The sequence below is a fragment of the Squalius cephalus genome (genome assembly GCF_949319135.1).
Source record: "Squalius cephalus genome assembly, chromosome: 9".
Classification (NCBI taxonomy): domain Eukaryota; kingdom Metazoa; phylum Chordata; class Actinopteri; order Cypriniformes; family Leuciscidae; genus Squalius; species Squalius cephalus.
In genome coordinates this window covers 40,476,336-40,495,386 of record NC_137130.1, presented here as the reverse complement: position 1 = coordinate 40,495,386, position 19,051 = coordinate 40,476,336, and the positions used below count along the sequence as shown (strand labels likewise).

At 38.0% G+C, this 19,051-nt stretch overlaps 2 protein-coding genes across 2 annotated transcripts in view; both read right to left on the bottom strand.

Annotated features, from left to right (window-relative positions):
- LOC307164966 (uncharacterized protein) overlaps nt 1-19,051 on the bottom strand; it is a 215,302-nt gene that overhangs the window by 175,485 nt on the left and 20,766 nt on the right. The window lies entirely within an intron of this gene.
- The window catches only part of LOC307164995 (uncharacterized protein), a 98,530-nt gene that overhangs the window by 58,736 nt on the left and 20,743 nt on the right, over nt 1-19,051 (bottom strand). The window lies entirely within an intron of this gene.

Genomic DNA, 19,051 nt, shown 5'->3' with positions numbered 1-19,051 from the left:
TCATTCACTTTTTATTCGCGAGTGTTGTGAAGAAAAATAATAGCAGCCACTGCTGAAGGCTTCAGGCTCATTGTTTGTTGTGGTAATCAAATCAAAACTCTTTCAAAATGCAGCTTTTCCTGAAGTATTGGGAACTTTTAGTAACTCCCCGCGCTCCAACTTCTCCCTGATGCTCTACATCAGGGGTGTCAAACTCAGTTCCTGGAGGGCCACAGCCCTGCAGAGTTTAGCTTCAACCCTAATTAAACACACCTGATCAGCTAATCAAGTCCTTCAGGCTTATTTAAAAACTGCAGGTGTGTATGTTGAAGCAGGGTTGAAACAAAACTCTGTAGGGCTGTGGCCCTCCAGGAACTCAGTTTGACACCTGTGCTCTACATGGTCAACTGTCACCTAATTGCACGCGCGTCGTGTTACTCGCGTGATCGCATATTGCGTTGCATATTTAATTGCATATAATATTATCAATATAACAATATTTCATACAGTAGCCTGCACTCTGCATGTATATTATGGGCACGATGAAAGGAGAAAAGCTAAATGAGCCCGAGTCCGACCAAAGCCCGATCTGTAAAAAAAAAAAAAAATTGACCCGACTGCTCCCAATAAGTGACAAAATAACGCCAACATTTTCCTATTTACATGTTGTGATTTGTATAGTCACAGCGTGTATAAATAACATGGTCACATGTAGGGCTGGGCGATAAAACGATAACGATAATTATCGCGATATAATTTTTCTCGATAAATCGATATCAAGAGTTCCATAAATGTTCGATAATGTTTATGCGGCAAAAGCGGAACGAAACTCATTTGAACCGCGCGCCACACGGACCATTTATCCGCTCGGCTCAAAGTCCAAACAGCAGCGCAGCGCGAGCTCACTAGAGCCGATGCATTTACTCTGATCGCTCTCGGTCACGAGATCCAGTGAGAAGCGCTTGAGTTCAGTGAGGAACACGCGTCTCTGTGATTTAAACCAGTTTAAAGGCAGATGAAACAGCGCTGACAAACAGGAGAAACACTGTGCGCAACGATACAGTCTGAAGGCTTTTCCGTCTACAAATTCCCATCATTTACCATGGATTTACTGTAACGTTAACTGCACCATGAAATGTGGGATATACATATTGAATTGTATTACATTTATGTAGACAATGTATTAAAGGACTAATGGAATATAATTACAGTATTTAATAATGTATTTAGGCTACTGTTTTTCATACAAATACCATAGAAACTGTAGCGACTGGGCTATTTGAATCATTCGTTCGTTTGATTCTGAATTAACAAATTCGGACTCTCTGTGTTTTCTAAGCACATTCCTGCCCATAACGTTCTTTGCTAAGCTTATCAGAGCTCGTAACCTCCTGACTTCGAAATTACAAATCATACGCCAGGCTCCATAAAGACTGGAACAAATGGACTTTTACGACATTTTATTGCACCTTGGGGGAAAGGACAAGAGTTCACAAAAGCAGCCTGAATTCTGAATGACACACACACACACATACATACACACACACACACACACAAACATCTGTTGTGTTTACCTTAATATCCTTTTAATGTATGTAACTCAGACTTGTATCTGAACTTCCTGTATGTATGTGTGATTAATGTTGTTGTGATCGTATAGCTATGATCTTCGAGTGTTGGCTCTGAAATGTATTTTTCTCTGAAGAATCTTCTCCCAGTAGAATCGCATCCTGTAACCCGATATCATTGATAACAGGGGCGCAACATTCCAACGCACACACATCCCAAAACTCACAGATACACGCAGACACGCACACTACCATATATGGACTTCCACAAGTAAAATCTCATTTTACCAACTATTACAACTGGGTAAAGAGTGTTCTGGGTGATTTGCATGTTCCCCAGAATGATATTAGAGTAGTTGTGTTTTTGAATTACAGTAATGTAATCTTAAAGTGCCTTTGTGTCCACAAATAATGTATCTCTATGTTGCTATCCTTGTCAATAGTCGTTCTTAGTGTTATTTTGATCCCCTGTGCACAACGAAGGAGATTTTTGATAAGAGACTGTGATAAACGTTATGGTTCCATGCGTTTTAATTCCCCGAGCATAATATCACATTTTGCCCCTCGTGATTCCACACGAGGGTCGGGCGGCATTAACACACCAGGACAATCTTCCTGCTCTAAACTGATTCGTCATCCACGAAAAAGAAGGCGTACACGGGACACTGATAAAAGCCAAAACCCTCATTCCTACACGCTCTTTCCTCCTCCAAAACCCAAGTCCGGACCGGCTTCGGCCTGCTTCTCTTTTCTTTTCATTTATTTCTTTTATGTTTTTCTATAGTCTAGTTTCGTTTTCCTCTTCGCCTCTGTTCATTCACGAGCTGAATGAACTTAGCCGAATCATTCCCGGCAACTTCACCACAAAGAAAGAGACTCTTTGAAGCTCCCGCGCTCGCACGCGCGCCGGAAGACAGCACGCGCACGCCTCCCCTCAGACGACTCGCGCTGCTTTTAAAGACACGCAGAACCCTGCCTTCCTACCTCATACAAAGAGAACCATATGCCATGCAAGTATCGATTATTGAATTGAACTTACGATGTGATTTCTTTGTTGTGTCTTAAGGGTTACTGTCTGTGATTTTTGCCATAGCCAACTGCGATCTCTGATCGCAGAGATTTTTGCTTTCACTTCCGATCTCATCTCCCATCCTTCTCTCTCTCTCATCCACTCTCTCTTAATCCTTGTCTGGCATTCTATCTTTTTCTAACTCTGATCATTTTATTCTCTCTCACTGTTATTCGTTATCTTGTATTGTTTAACTGTATTTTATGTACATAGACATATAATCCGTGTGTATTGTGTAGTTTGATATATTCCTTAGTTCGATGTATTGGTCCAATTATTAAATTCCATATGCCCTTGACTGACTCTGATTTAAGTGCCCATGTTACTTAGTCCCTGAAATGTTCGATCTTAGCTATATGCTTTATCTTGGTAGGCTACGATTTAAGTAACCTAATTTTAGTCTACAAACACCGAGAGTGTCTTTTCAAGGCCTGGAAAAGATACTCTTTCTCGTGTTTGTAAGAAGGATAATTTTCCTTGAGAGTTAAGTTAATCTTACGTTCAATGTTTGCTGGACAAACAGATTGTTTGATAACTAAATTAATTCCATTAAAGTTATCCCATAACTTCGAGCTGAAATAAGAACAATTGATGTATTAATGACGAACCATAACCCGTTATGGTAATCGTTCATATATCAATCTAGTTCAGCTGCGATAAATTAATGTAACTGTAACATACAAAATATTAATCATATTCATGATTAATTATTAAAATTCCCTATAGATCATTTGAGCTAATATTAATATTAATGTACAACCCATTGTTGCTACAAAACCATAAAGTTACATTTTGCCGTGATAGTGAGGTGCTATAGGCTATACCTGGTTTTATCTGTGGTTATCATGATCTAAATGCATGATACTGGATGAATGGTTAAGGCATTAAGTCAGAATATTACATTTTACCATTTAAAATTTTAACAAATAAAAATTAGCACATGCAGAAACTAAGAAATTAATTTTTCTAGCAAGATATTTATTCTGTTAAAGTAACATGACAAATGTTTGAATGTTCTACCTCGGATTTGTGAAATGTTCACGTGTTTGGCAAGTGTTTGTCCTGATATGTTCTGACAATAAAGAGTAGTTTAAAACCACAATTAACTATATTTCTACAACTTTCACTTAGAAGCAAAAATCTGTCTTTAAACTTGAAAGAAATAAAGATTTGACATTTATTGTGATAATTATAGATATCGACTGATAAAAAAAAAATATCGTGATAATAGTCACATGAGACACAGCCATCTTCAAGCAAATCACTGTGAGCAAATCACTCCGCAGAAGTAGCAATGCTTCGCCTTCTGAGAATATAGTTCCCAGTATGTATAAGGTTAGAAGATGGCTGTGTCTCATGTGACCATGTTATTTGTACACGCTGTGACTATACAAATCACAACATGTAAATAGGAAAATGTTGGCGTTATTTTGTCACTTATTGGGAGCAGTATGCTAGCTGGAGCCGTTTACCTCCAGTCTTTGTGCTAAGCTAGGCTAGCGGTGGGTGCGTCAGACAGAGTTACGGCACGCACAGAGATGAGAAGGGTATGTATGGACTTATCTAACTCTGGGGGATACGGTGAATAAGCTAAAGTCCCAAAAAGTCGGTGTGTTCCTTTAAATAGACTATTAAGCCTTTAAAGGGTAATCTCGCCAAATTGCAACCTAGGCTATTTTGTTAATCTACCCGAGTCAAACATTCATGTAAAAGCATAATTAGAATGGAAACGCCACTTTTGAATGGGAGTGCTAGGGGCACTACAGTGATAGCATCAAAATGGCTATTTTTAAAACACTAAGAAGGCTCGACACAACATAAAACTGTGCTGGAAGTATCACCAGGGGCTCTACACATGAACTCAGGCATTGACAACATTGTTTTGTACACAAAGTTTACTAAAAAGAAAGGTTTTGTACGACTCACGTTATCAGTTAGTGTTTCCGGTGGCTGGAATTTTGTCAGTCAAAAGTAGTCGATCTACGAATGCAACGTATAATTTTAATCAATAAAAGTGTCTTTCTGCAGAAACATGTCTCACCTGGGGCCAGTGGTCACTGGTCCATCACTGAGAAAAGGTAGTGGTTTGATGGATGCGTCAGTCTTCATAGACACACACCTGGGCTCTTGAGACGCTGCTCCTTGGTTCAGGGATTGAGCGAAAGGATCCTCCTCCTTTCTCTCCCCATAGAGACTCGTTTTAGAAGAAATATTCTTCTGTATCCCTACATTCATTCTACATTCAGAAACAGAACATAAATTACAAAAAAACAAACAAAAAACAATTATAATAAACAATATCATTCTGTACTGTCTATTGTAGGCAGCCCTTTTCTTTTAACTTCTTTTTTTTTTTGGGTCATATTTGTGTCATGAAAGAGATTTCTCAATGAGAAATTAATTAACTAAATCAGCCTTCTGATTTGTAGTGAACATAGAAACTGTAGTGATCATTTTACACAGGATAGTTTTATAAACTTTCGTCTGAGACAACTGGGATTCACTGATAATCCGCTGTTACTGGTGAATGGGGCCGAGCCGACAATCTCCCGCCTCGGCCTTCATCCTCCCGTCACGCTGTCGACAACTGGTGCCATCATCGGCAGTGCGTGCCCGCGAGTCAACTTTCCCGCGGTTTCAGCGCAGCCAGTGGACACGCCCCCAGCGTTTGAGAGCAGAGACGACTGCTTATTTTTTCAAGATTTTGATAGCTTATTTTATTTATTTGGCGGGTTTTTTTGTCATTCAAATTTGGCTGGGTGGCTAATAACACATTTTTCTGTGGTGTGACAAACTCAGAACACATACTTAATTTTGACTTTACAGGGACTTTAATTACCCTCAAATCTATATGATTTTCTTATGAATGTTGGGAACCTAACAACATTGGTGCCCATCAATACAATTCAATGAACTTTATTGATCCCAAGGGGCAATTAGTTAAGAGCAGCATGTATACAACAGTACATAACACAAATCACACACATTATTCGCAACATATAACCGTCAATCAATATGTGCACTTTTTTCCTCTTTTTTCCCTTTCTTTCCTCTTCCTTCCATCCCCTTCTCTTAAAAAAACCCCCAAAAAACCCAAGGAGCCCTAAGATTTGGAATGGCGGTTCGTCTTACACACAGGAAGCGCATAACGACACCCAGAAGGCAACAGAGAAAATTCACCTGCCAAAGCATGTCCCGGAGAGGCAAGGATACTCACTGCCTTGCGAACTATTTGTTGGTTACAGAAGACATTGAGGTCTCTCTGTTTCACACCGATCATTTTTGAACAGATTTTTACAATGTTGCTCAGGCTATTCCTGTCTTTAACTGTCAAGTTGTGGAACCAGCAGATAGAAGAAAAACTTAAAAGACTCTCAATAAAAGACTGGTAAAATCTACACAGGATGACCGGCGTGACAGAGAAAGAGTTTAGTTTGTGGAGGAGGTAAATTCTCTGTTGCCCCTGCTTCACGATGGCAGCGCTGTTTACATCAAACTTAAGATGGTCATCAAAAACAGTGCCCAAGTATTTATATGATGAGACAATTTCCACCTTTACATTATGCTCTCAGAAGCAGTATCTCTATTTCGCCCAAAGTCAATAATTAATTCTTTGGTTTTCGATACAGTTAAATCAAGGCAATGGTTATCACACCATGAGATCAGAGATGGCAGAAGTACACACATCCTTCACTCAAGTAGAAGTATAGATTCTGAAACCACGAACAACCCTATTTGTTGTATGGCCATCACATAAAAAAGGTTTAAATCCTTAGGCTGGAGCCGTGCAAAATAATTAAAAGTTCTGCACCTTCACTTCCATTTTGTTTTTCAGTCTCTTATTATTCCCTGATATCTCTCTGTCTCTCTCTCTCTGTGTTGTGTGTTTACTTTTTTGCAATTTTTCTGTCTCCAACTTGTTGCAAAACAACCACCTCAATATAATTTGTTTGCACTTAATATACATTTAGTTTTGTTAAATTTAAATTATTACATTACAACCATGTGTTTTTGATTTACCTTAAAATGACTGGAATACTCTAGATTTAACAAAACTATATTTTTCTAAATTACTTAAGTCATAAACTACATCATGACTATATCTTTATAGAAAAATCCTAATACTGAACATGTCATTTTAATATACATTTCTGTATATTATTTTAATTAACATTTTAATGACACTATATTATTAAACAAAAATGAATTATTTTATTTATCAAAATAAACAGAAAATAGTGCAAACATTTTACTTTAGCTTTAGTATTTGGATCAATACTGTCTTTTGCCCCGTGCTGGTTTCACCCTGTGTGTCTATGGGGTAAAAGGCTCTCTTCCCCACCTCATACATAAGATTTTTAAAGAAAAAAAAAAAACACTTTTATTATTTATGTTCACACAAAATCACTGTTCAATACAAACATATATTTTGTCTGCAATTATACACCATGGGAGTAGTGAAAAGCTATTTCTTTCTTACGGTGTGCCTTTAGCCCAGTTGTACCCTATAGTATCTTATCTAGTTTTCGAGACTCAACCCACTGGAACAGTTTTTCACAGAATATTACACAACACCGGTGTTCCCGCTCGCGCGCACAGACACACACACAGAAAAATAGGGGTATCGTTTCTGTACCTTAAAGTAGATTTGCCACGAAAGTACCCTGTAAGGTACAGGAAATGGTCCTTAAGGTGACAAAGATGAACCTTTGTTTTAATTTAAAGGTACAAAATCAGTTCTGACAGCAAAGGGTACATAAATGTACTTTTAACAAGCTTAAGGTACAAATTATGCAGCAAATCAGAGATCAATTTTAATTTAAATAGAGAGTTGTGTTTATTTAGGTAAAAAGGTTACTGGTAAATGTCCTTCAATTCTTGACCAGTATGGCCTATACTGGTCAAGATAATGACCAGTTAAAAAGATAATTTTAACTGGTCATTAAAGTTATTAATGGTTTCATTAATAACTTTCAGCTAGTCATCATTACATTGCATTGTTTTTATGCAAATTATAAATGGATAGATTCAATGTAGGATCATGATATGGTCTATTCAAATACCAACAATATAATCCTTTATACATCCTTTTATACACACTGGTAAACTCCCTGTAAATTACATGTGAACAGGGCATACACAAATACTGGTAAATTGGTTCTGGCAAAGATCTATCAATCTTGTGTGAACAGCACATAAAAAAAAAAAAAAAAAAAAAAATTATATATATATATATATATATATATATATATATATATATATATATATATATATATATATATATCATTTACTGCAGATTACTGGCATTACTTTGTAGGATATTTGTAATTTGTAGTGATTACAATTTAGCTCAAAGGAATTATTAATTAATTTATAGGGAATTCAAAAGAGTCACTTATTACAACCGAGCAAATGACTCGTTCGCGGTTCATTTGAACTGGCTGTAACTATCAACTCTGCAACGGATATAAATATCCGAACTATAGTGAAACACTATATAGTTAGCAAGGTAACTTAGATCAGAAGTTTAAGACATTAAATTTGTAAGCAAAATAACACAAGTAATATTTCTCTTTAGAATACAAACAAGACTTTATTGATTATTCTAACATAAAACTAATATCTAACACAAACACACACATACACATTCATACGCGTTGCAGAAAGAAAAGAGTAAGGAAAGATTAAGTTTTAAGAGTGAGTTTAAGAGTGAGATGATGTAATCCCAAGTTTCTATGCACTTATAAGACACAACCTGAATGAACCATCAATCATTAGTTTAACCTATCGTTTCCTAGGTTATTAAATCTGTATCAAATACACCAGTTCAGCTTAAGAGTCTGGAGGCAGTACTTGCTTGTCTTTGCTTTTGGGGATTCCCTTTTGTTGCGTGTAAAGGGTTTTCCCGGTCCGTTCGTTGGCTGGTCTCCGCGTGCCTGATGTCTGGGTCACGTGGTCAGTCACGTGGCGTGCTGGCGGAATGAAAGTCTTTGTTTGAAGCTGGCTTTGCAGAAGAAACGTGGCTCGAAATCTTGTCGCAAAACTTAACTTAGAACCGAGACTCACAACGGAAAAGAAAGGAAACTAAGAAAAGAAAGGAAATTGAGAGGAGTAGATGGTGGCTTGAATGAAGCTGTTTAACCCATGTTCTTCAGATCTTGATTTGGGTTATTTCGTCTGCGCGTTTACATGGTTCCTAGTCTGTCTTAGATCTTCATCTCCCGCTGCATTTTTGGTTCTGCACTAAAACTCTAAACTTTGTTCTGGTGTTAAGATTTTAAACTCAAATGTCCGCCCAGCCTCCTGGATCAGTTCTAACCAATTAGACACTGTCTTTGTTTAGGAGGTGGCGTTCTCTTCACTTCTTATCATAAATCAAGCTTATCTGTGCTCTCCTTACTCTCTAAGCTCTAGCAAAGAGTACAGAGGCCACAGCTAAGACATTATTACTATTATAAGAATCCGAAACATTTTCCACAGATTCCAATCAAGCCATCCTTTGAATTAAGAACATACGATAATATTGATATGAAACACAACACATTTTCCTTCAAACATCTAACAATTATAACAATTACATGAATTGTATGGCATCTAAGCATATCAGATACACCCATCTATTGTAGGAACAATATAGAATCATGTCGTTGCATGATGCTTGATCTATAAGTCCATTGAAAATTGTTCTTGAATGATTTTATTTATGTTATAGGTAAAATCTCAGCTCTGTGGTTTGAAACGATTTTACACCCTGAGGTCTATCAGAGGTCCTTAAGGAGGGGTCTGGAATGTTGTGGGCTCGAGCAGCTTCTGCTGTTATCTTGATCGGGCTGAATTGTGCTATCTCTGAGCCAATCATTCTTTTCCAAGCTATCTTACATTGACCAGTTCTTTCTTTAGTTGGGCTCATCTTCTTTGAAGCTTGCATGGCCATAAAGTTCTTAGCTGGGGGTTTTCGTTGGTCAACGGAGACTGGCTGGCTGGAGCCTTCTTTTATGGCTCTGGGGTTGGTGATTTGGTGTCTGGAATGTTCAGTTCTGTGAGAAATTATGTTTGAACAATTCACCTGGAAGATTCATTTGTGTTTGTTTCGCACTCAATCCTACAACTTTGTGAAAGGGGCTTATCACTCGCACTTCATTATTTTTGAAAGAACACCGTTTCCATAGCAACCAGAGTTTTTTAACGGCAGCTGCGATGACGCGTTTACTTTACCAATCAGCGATTGGCTCTTCTATTGAGAAGGCGCAATATCAAGTGGTCGCCAATCGCCATAATGTCATAATGCAGTTGCGCTTTCTCTCGTGCACAAGTAGAGTATGTGAAATAAGTGAAAATGTCGATTAATTGTCCATTTCTGTCGAGTTTGTCCACGGATGAACTACTTCAAAAAATAATTGAAGCTGGAATACAGATCAACGAAGAAGAGGCAAGAAAATTCAGGGGTAAGTTAACGTTAACCATATCTTGGTTTTTCTGTTCATGCTAATATTACTGTTAGCTATTGACAACGTGCTCAATCCTGCTCCTGCCGATCGACTGCCCTGCACAGTTTATCTTCAACTCTAATCAAACACAACTGCCTCTAATTGTCAAGTGATCCTAAAGACCTTAATTGGTTGCTTCAGGTGCGTTTGATTAGGGGTGGAGATGAACTGTGCAGGACAGTCAATCGGCAGGAACAACTAACGTTACACCAACGTTATGTAAGTTATGGCTTGCTGGGTTAACATTACATAGTTATTTTGTTGATTTATTTAAGTAAGTCGCTTAAAATATTTCCACTTGTCGCCGCCATTAATTCATTTTAAGCAAGAGCCCCTGCAGTCTTGGGCAGTACAACCCATTTTTTTTCCCGCGTCGCGCAGTCTGCTGTCGACTAAGTTAACCTCACATGATGAGGGAATCCTGAATCAAAAACTGCACAAATTAACATTTGTCAATTCAGGAACAAAATATGACATGACCTGTCCCATAGATGTTGTTTCTTATGTTCAAACCGCGATAAAAATATTATTCAGGCTAGACCAACCAAGGCGCATGTGCTATCTTCACACATAGCGCGTTTTTCTATTCCCACTCGCACCTTTTCAAATGGTTTTCGATGCAATCAGGCACTAGGTCGAGGTTTATGAATGTTAAAATCGTGTCTAAACGCAAAGAAGCATTCTGTGTGAACGGCCCAAGGCGAGACACTACAGGTAAAATTTTTAACTAGCAGATATCACCATGAAACTTTCCCAGTTGATTACCTAAATTAAGATGAGAAAAAAAATTATTACACGTTTCCTGTAATTTAATGTTTAAATATGCAAATTAGGCAATATCTAATTAAATATGCACTAATTTGCAAATATTTTAAATCTGAGTATTGGATAAAGCCAGGTTAAATTTTTTTTCATTGTGTTAAAAAATACAGAGGGATTTCTACTTTTGCTTTCCTGTAAATCAGAAAATTCTGTCAATAGCCTTAAATTTATTTTCATGTTTTTTGGTATAAAATGTGATATAAATCAGGTTAGGAATAATGTATTTACAAATCCCTCTGTAAATGTCTTCATAATATAACTAGGTACAAGACTGGAGAGTTTGGTGTATAAAAGTCATTTTGAGAAAGCGGGCTTTAAAGATTTATCATCAGCCAATGAGATTGCGCATTCAGCCCTTTTACTTTCACGATTGGTTGCTGATAAAAAGGAAATTACCATATTTGGATCCGACAGGATTGTACAGGAGAGAGAGAGCTTCCTTACGGTGCTGCGATAGCAGAGCAACTTTTGTTGAATTTATGAGAAATCTACAGACGCAAACAGACAAAGTGTAGTAAAATAAAGACCTAAATGTGTATTTCAGATTTTTTTTCACCACAAGTCTGAAAGAAGACATGTTATTGAAGACAAATATCCAGAAATCTCAAAATTGACCAGTAAAAAAATCCCGATGTTTTTGCCTTGCTGTGTCTCGCCTTAAGAACACGGTTTCTATAGCAACCGGAGCTTCAGTGGCAGCGGCAGTGAATGATAACTTAATCAGTCATGGATGGGTATTTATTTAGGTGTTTTGGACTTGCCCCTATTTTGCACTTTCTCCAATTCATAAGTAGGGGAGAGTGGGGTAAAATGAGCCAGTGGGTAAGTTGACCCACCCCCGGTTTCTAGGCAACTATACACATTTGGTGTCATGTGACCATACATTTTGAAGGACACCATCATTTCTATATTGCTGTGAAGAGGAGAAGCACATGAGACAAGGGGTAAGTTGTCTTTTCCCCAAAAACACTTTTTTGCTTGTTGAAGTAAATTTTCTGCATTTCAGGTATATTAGCTGTTTTGTCAAAGCAAATGTATCTAGGTCTAAAGTTGTGTATGGTACATGTTGGTGATTTGTCAACATTTAAAACCATGTGAATCATTAAGCTAAAGGTTAGCCAGAATTGCTAAGCTAGGCCGTTTTTACCAAAATGGTGACTATGGGGCAAAGTGAGCCAGATGATGTGGGGTACATTGAACCAGTGGTTCAACTTACCCCTAAATTAAGGCACTGAAATTAAGTTAAATTTAAAGCATAACATTGTTTTAAATATAGTATTACACAACTGTTAACCATACATTACACATTGCATAAAAGCTATCATGCCAAGAACCTACAAAAGAAGAACCAACTGGGGCTCAACACCCTTAGAAGAGATGGAGAGAGCAGCCATTGATGTTGAGGGTGGAAAATCCATAAGATCAGTGGCGAAGGACAGAAATATTGACAGGTCAACACTGCGGAGGTACATAAAAAAGAAGGAGGTAAAGAAAGTCAAAACAGTAGGGTACAGTGGAACAGCAGAAGCCAAGAGGGTCTTCACAGAAGAGGGGGAAAAGGAGCTTGCCGATCACATCAAAAAGTTGGCTGAGCAGTTCCATGGCCTCACTCCAAAGAAATGCTGTGAACTGGCATTCCAGTTTGCACAGAAAAACAACATCCCGGTCCCCAACAACTGGAAAGAGAAGGGTCTAGCGGGTAGGGTGTGCAGGAAATTACATTAGGCTATTAATTAAGACAGGAAAGGTCTGTGGTTTCATGCTACATTATCTAAATAGAATTAATTCTATTTTGTTAGGTCGAGATTGGTTCAAGAACTTTATGGTACGCAACCATCTCTCCTGTCGTATGCCTGAAGCAACATCTTTGGGAAGAGCAACAGCCTTCAACAAATCTACAGTTGGGGAGTTCTTTGACAATCTGACCAAAGTGATGGACAGGTGACAGAATTGATATATTCCATAATATTAATACAATTTAATGGCAACTATAGCCAGATACAAGAGTAAAGTACATTTACTGTACAATAAATTGGCATGTGTTTACTTATCAGCCACAGTTACTAGGATATGTATTCAGGGCTGTTTAGTATGATTTTAGCATTGCTTGAAAAGTTTAACGATTCTGGTTGTTTTCATCATGGCTCTTATATTTGTTTTAAAGGTTTAAATTCCCTCCAGACATGATTTATAATGTTGATGAAACGGGTGTCACAACAGTGCAGACACCAAGGCAAGTTGTGGCAGAAAAGGGAAAGAAACAAGTGGGGGCCATCACATCTGCCGAAAGAGGAGAGCTTGTGACTGTGGTTTGTGCAGTCAATGCTATTGGGAATGCAGTGCCTCCCATGTTCATCTTCCCAAGGGTTAGATACAAAGACCATTTCATTACAGGAGCACCTCCAGGATCAATTGGTTCCTCCACCAGATCTGGCTGGATCAATGAAGACACCTTTGCTGAGTTCCTTGAACATCTGGTTCAGCATACCAAGTGCTCCTCTGACCATCCCATGCTGCTACTCCTTGATAACCATGAGGCCCATATTTCATTGAGGGCACTGGATTTAGCAAAGAGTAAGGGGATTGTTATGCTCACAATTCCACCCCACACATCTCATCGCCTGCAGCCTCTGGACAAGAGTGTCTATGGTCCCTTCAAAACCTATTACAACAGAGCTCTTGATGGTTGGATGAGATCTAACCCAGGCAAAACAGCCAGCATATACCACATCCCTGTATGTGTGAATGAGGCTTTCATGTCGGCAATGACGCCACGGAATATCTCTTCTGGATTCAGGTCCACAGGGATTTTTCCTTACAACAGAGATATTTTCTCTGATGCAGAGTTTGAACCATCCATGGTGTCAGACAGGCCAAACCCTGATGTGCTGTCTACTTCTGAAGAAGATCCACCCATGGCTTCAACCTCCACCTCTGCTGAGTTGCCTTCACATGTATGTTCTTCAATGTGTGGGACAGATTCACTCCTCACCTCACCTGGATATGTGTCTCCCACTGAAATTCTACCCTTTCCCAAAAGTCAGCAGCCTAGGGCACAGACAAAGAGAAAGCGGGTGAAGACAAGGATCCTGACTGATACACCTGAAAAGCAGGCAATAGAAATGGAACATGAAAAGAGAAAAAACAAACTGAAGGGGAGACAAGTAACCAACATCAAAGAACAAGGAAAGTCCAAGAAGAAACAAACCAAGAAGAAAACCCCAGTGTACAGTAGCTCTGAGGAGAGTGATGTTCCCATCCCACTTGATGACACTTCTGAGTGTGAGAGCTCCCAGGATGAGAGTAGTGAACCAGATATCTCAGATCTGTCAGTTGGTGACTTTATAATTGTGAATTTTGCGACCAAATGCAACAGCTACCATTATATTGGCTTGGTTGAGAGCCTTGAGGGCAATGAAGTCAATGCAAGATTCCTCAGAAGAATCAGAGGGAGCACTGGCAAAGACAAAGCTACTTTTGCATTCAAAGAAAATGATGTAGGATCTGTCCCACTGAATGATGTGCTGAAGAAGCTTCCTAAACCTCAAAAGGTTGGAGGAACTGCAAGGAGAGAGCAACAACTTATATTTCCCTGCAACCTTGATGGATGGAATGTCCAATAGTCATTTTAATTGTAATGAGGTCTGGAAGTTCTTTTCGTTTCACAAGCAGTTCTCGCAAACTGTTCTTTTCGTCTCACAAGCGGTTCTCACAAACTGTTCTTTTCGTCTCACAAGCGGTTCTCACAAACTGTTCTTTTTGTCTCACAAGTTCAAAAATGTGAAACTGTTTAATACAATTGGAAATTAGAATTCAACACACTAGAGGGACGTTCTTTCTGCCAAACACGTTTATATATGTGTGTGTGTGATTGGACATTACTTGATTAACAGCATAAGAAATACAGCATATGACCATATTTCTTGCTCCTGAAAGGTATGCTGGCAGTCCTTCACTTAACATAAATGTTTAAAACTATTGTTCACCAATACAAACAAATAAAAGATTAAAGGGAAAATTTTTAATTTAATTTGTTTGTTTTGTGTGTTGTTTTTTTTAATTAACATTGTTTGGAAAGGTAAGTGTATTATTAAATTATTATTTTTAAAGAGGCAAGTTTTTTTTTTATTATTATGCTTGCATAAAAACGTGAAAAATAGGATGGTCAATTTACCCCCAGATGGCTCAATTTACCCACTGACTGGGATCAACTTACCCCTAGCCTGGGGTAAGTTGAGTCACATGAACACTTTTTTTTCTGAGGTCATATTTTCAAGGCTCTTTGTCATAGGTGCATTCTTACATTTTCAGTTTATAGGCAACATCCCAAATTAACAGTGGATGTCTTCATTGTACTTCTGTCTCAATTTCCCTTGCCTGAAGATCCACATAAGTAAAAACTGGCTCATCTTACCCCACTCTCCCCTAATGAGTGCACCGTATTTGGTTTAGCTCATTTTAGCAGTTCATAGTTGAGCAAAACTGCCATTTTCTGTCGATTCTCATTTTCCACACATTTGGCCGTAAAGTCACTTAATTCTGTGTGTGTTTTACAGTTATCAGTGTATAACTGTTGTAATTTTGCGTTTGTTCAGAAAATGACGTGGATGGAGAAACAGTGGACTGTGGACTCAGTGAAGCCTTCAAAAAGCAACTAAAATTTCAACAATTTGTACGCCAATATAAGGAGTCTGAGACCACTGTTGTATTAGAGCCCGTACCAGTTGAAGTCGCTCAGTCTACGGAAGAACCCCAGCCTCATCCATTCACTAATCCAAGGTAAGGGCAGCATTATGAGGGTCCCGTTTTCACAAGATAAATGTGTAAATGTGTTCAACAAGAGTTTGTCTGCTCGTTTGGGCTTTTGCTGAATGGTGAATTTTATCTCTTTTTATGCAATAGGATCCACCCACAATTGACCCTTCGCAGGGAGTTTGATTGACAGGCGATCTGATCAATCATAATCCGCCGTTTTTGTCTGACAAAGCAATCAGGAGAGTTAGTAGATTAACGTTGGAGGATTTAAACTTGGAAAAAAGGAGTGTACTGATGCCTTTCCGCAGTTAAAACAACACTTCTCCTTATATTAATTTGATGCTATAAGTTAACTAGAAGGAAGAGATGATCGGTTCACGAGCATCTTTAACTGAGGCTCTACAGTGATCTGTCAGACATGTTAAAGTTATTTTTTACGTTATTTATTGTTTTAATTTATTTAAAAAATGACCCAAATTTTAAAGTTGTGACTTTGTTTCATATCAAAAGTAACCTGGTCTGTCCTGTCTGTCAGCGCGTTGTCAGTGTCCTCTCTGCTCCGCAATGTATTTTTCAGCGCGTGAGTAAAGTTATTATAATAAAAAAACACATCATATTTAATTAATAGCCTACTACCAGCTGATAGGGCTCTCTGTATGTTTACAGCATTAGGTGAGTTGTTTTTTTTTCTTGAGAAAAATTAAGGCCTATCTTGTGTAGCCTACCTAATATTTATCCAAATGAGTCAATATTAAATAAAATCACAATAATTGAATTGAAATAATAAAAAAGCGTAGCTTACCAGAAATTGTACCATGTAAACATTGTAACATGTTGTCACTAAACCTAATAAAATTCAGTTTAGTTACTAAAATGTTAGTGACAATCACAATACACTTATTGTGATGCAATTTTTTTTACAATTATTTTTACATTTATTTTATGTATTTTAATTTTCTGTGCATAATTTATTTTGTTAAACTACATAAATGCCATTATCTGTACCGTATCCCAACTGTTACAATAAAACATCAGTTGAGCAATATAACATGCATTTTTATTCAGTATATAAGCAATATTTTGCTTTTTATGTTAAAGACACTATTGATACCGTGAGAAATTTACATTCTCAGGAAAATAGCCACTTATCAATTAATCGTTAATCGATCGATAAGGTCAATCAACTAATGATTAATGAATTAATCGATAATTTGCATCCCTAGTTGTGACCCTTCTCGGCTACCGTACACCTTTCATATTTGGTAATTTTTTAAAAGAAATTTAAACAATAAATACCGTTTTGTGGCTCTTTAATGTGTCTGTCAGATCACTGTAGAGTCTCAGTTAAAGCTGCTCGTGAACCGATCATCTCTTCCTTTTAGTTCAGTTATAGCAGTAAACATGAATGAACATAAGAAGGAATGTTGTTTTAACCGCGGAAAGGCATCAGTACACTCTGTTTTTCAAATTCAAATCCTCCCATGTTAATCTACTATCTCTCTTGACTGCGTGCTCTGACAAAATGGTGGATGGCGAAGTATTTTGGCCAGATCACCTGTCAATCAAGCTCCCTGCGAAGGGTCAATTGGTAACTGATGTATTTGATGTTGTATTGCAGTGGTGAAGCAGCTCACAGGAGACTACCCCTTGTGACTGTCATTCCAACCTTTCCCAAAGATGTCCAGGCGAGACTTGACACCAAGGAACCGTGTCACACAATTCCAAAAGTACGCAACAAAATAATCACAACGCTGTATGAAATGATGGCAGAATACACCCTGTAAGTATAACAATTATTACCACCTCTGCTACTACAACTGTACTACTTAAGATCAATTCACAATCTATGTAGACCATAAGACAAAATCAAAAGATTGATTTAGTTTGTTTCTGCCTTTGTGCTAGGTATCCAACTAATGCAGAGTATATTCAAGTCACCAAGGCTCTGATTGTGAAATACCCTGTCCTGAGAGATAAGGAGGGAAATGGCTATGTAAGTTGCATTGTTTTTAAGCCATTGATTGATCTGTTTGCATAATCCTCAAGATATTGTTACTTAATCTTTTACTTGCTGGAATATGCCAAAAAGTCTCCGTGTTTTTTACTAGCACACCTGGCACATGTCCCTAAAGAGGAAGTTTAAAGCAGAACGTGCCCCTCTTGTCAGCGACAGTGAAGTCAGAAAGCTGAAAGAGAAGTTTGGCCATACAAAACAGTCCAGATCCACCAGTGCATCTGCAAGTTTCTGTCGAAAGTCTGCTAGTGTAGCATATGTAAGCCCACTGCCATATACATATTTTACACACACACACACACACACACATATATACATATATCTTTTTTTAAGTCGCTTGTACATTTTCACTTAGTGCAGGACAATGTAAGGTAGATATTACATTTTAATTCTTTTTCACATATGCTTACTCTTTCACTGACTGAACATTAGGTCTCATTTTTCATGCAATGTTAATTTTATTTTTTATTTATCTAAAAAACCTTGTTCAATGAGTGTGCAAACTTTTTGCATATCTGTTTCTGTTGTTCTGACAAAGGAAACTTGTGTTGGGGAGGACTCAACATCTGTTGAGGTGCATGTGAACGTGTTACAAAATGAGTTTCGGAAGGCGCATCCAGATATGTTGACTGTGAAAGACCGCATGGCACGAACATTCTCCTGGAGACGTAGAGAAATCATCGAAGGAATGTCTGTAGAGGATGTACCAAAAAAATATCCATTCTTAAGGAGACCTGCTGAAGTGAGTATATTGAAAACACCTGAATGTTACAGGGAAATGTTATAATTTTGGAAATTGTGAAATTGAAGACATGTCAATTGCTGTCATTGAAAACAAGGAAACTAAACGTTTCTGAAAATATATTCTAAATGCTACAGTATAGAAATCGAATGGTTTCAATAAGAATGAATAATGTTAATCATGTCTTCATGTATATTCTACAGTTTTTTGATGAGGTTGACCGTATCCATCCTTCACCAAACAGCTTCTGTCATCGCTTCAGAGAGGGTTTTGCCAGTGTTCTACCTAATGTGCTCAAACTTGCCAAGACCAAATCCCCCCTAGCAAAACACTACACCGAAGCAAGACAAGATGCCCTGGCTGAAGATATACCAGGTAGAGATGGTCACCTTGCTAGTGAACCTCACAATAATATCTGCAATTTACTTTACTACATTGCAAAATATATGTGATTGTGAATGTAAGATATTTTTCTGATATTGCAGGAATTGATTTGAGGGCTGGGCTTATCCTCTTGCCATCCATCTTCAGAGAAAAGAGTGTACACTACATTACTATGAGAGAGGTAGGCTTCTGAATTAGGGTTGTGATGATAGTATCGTATATTGACGATAG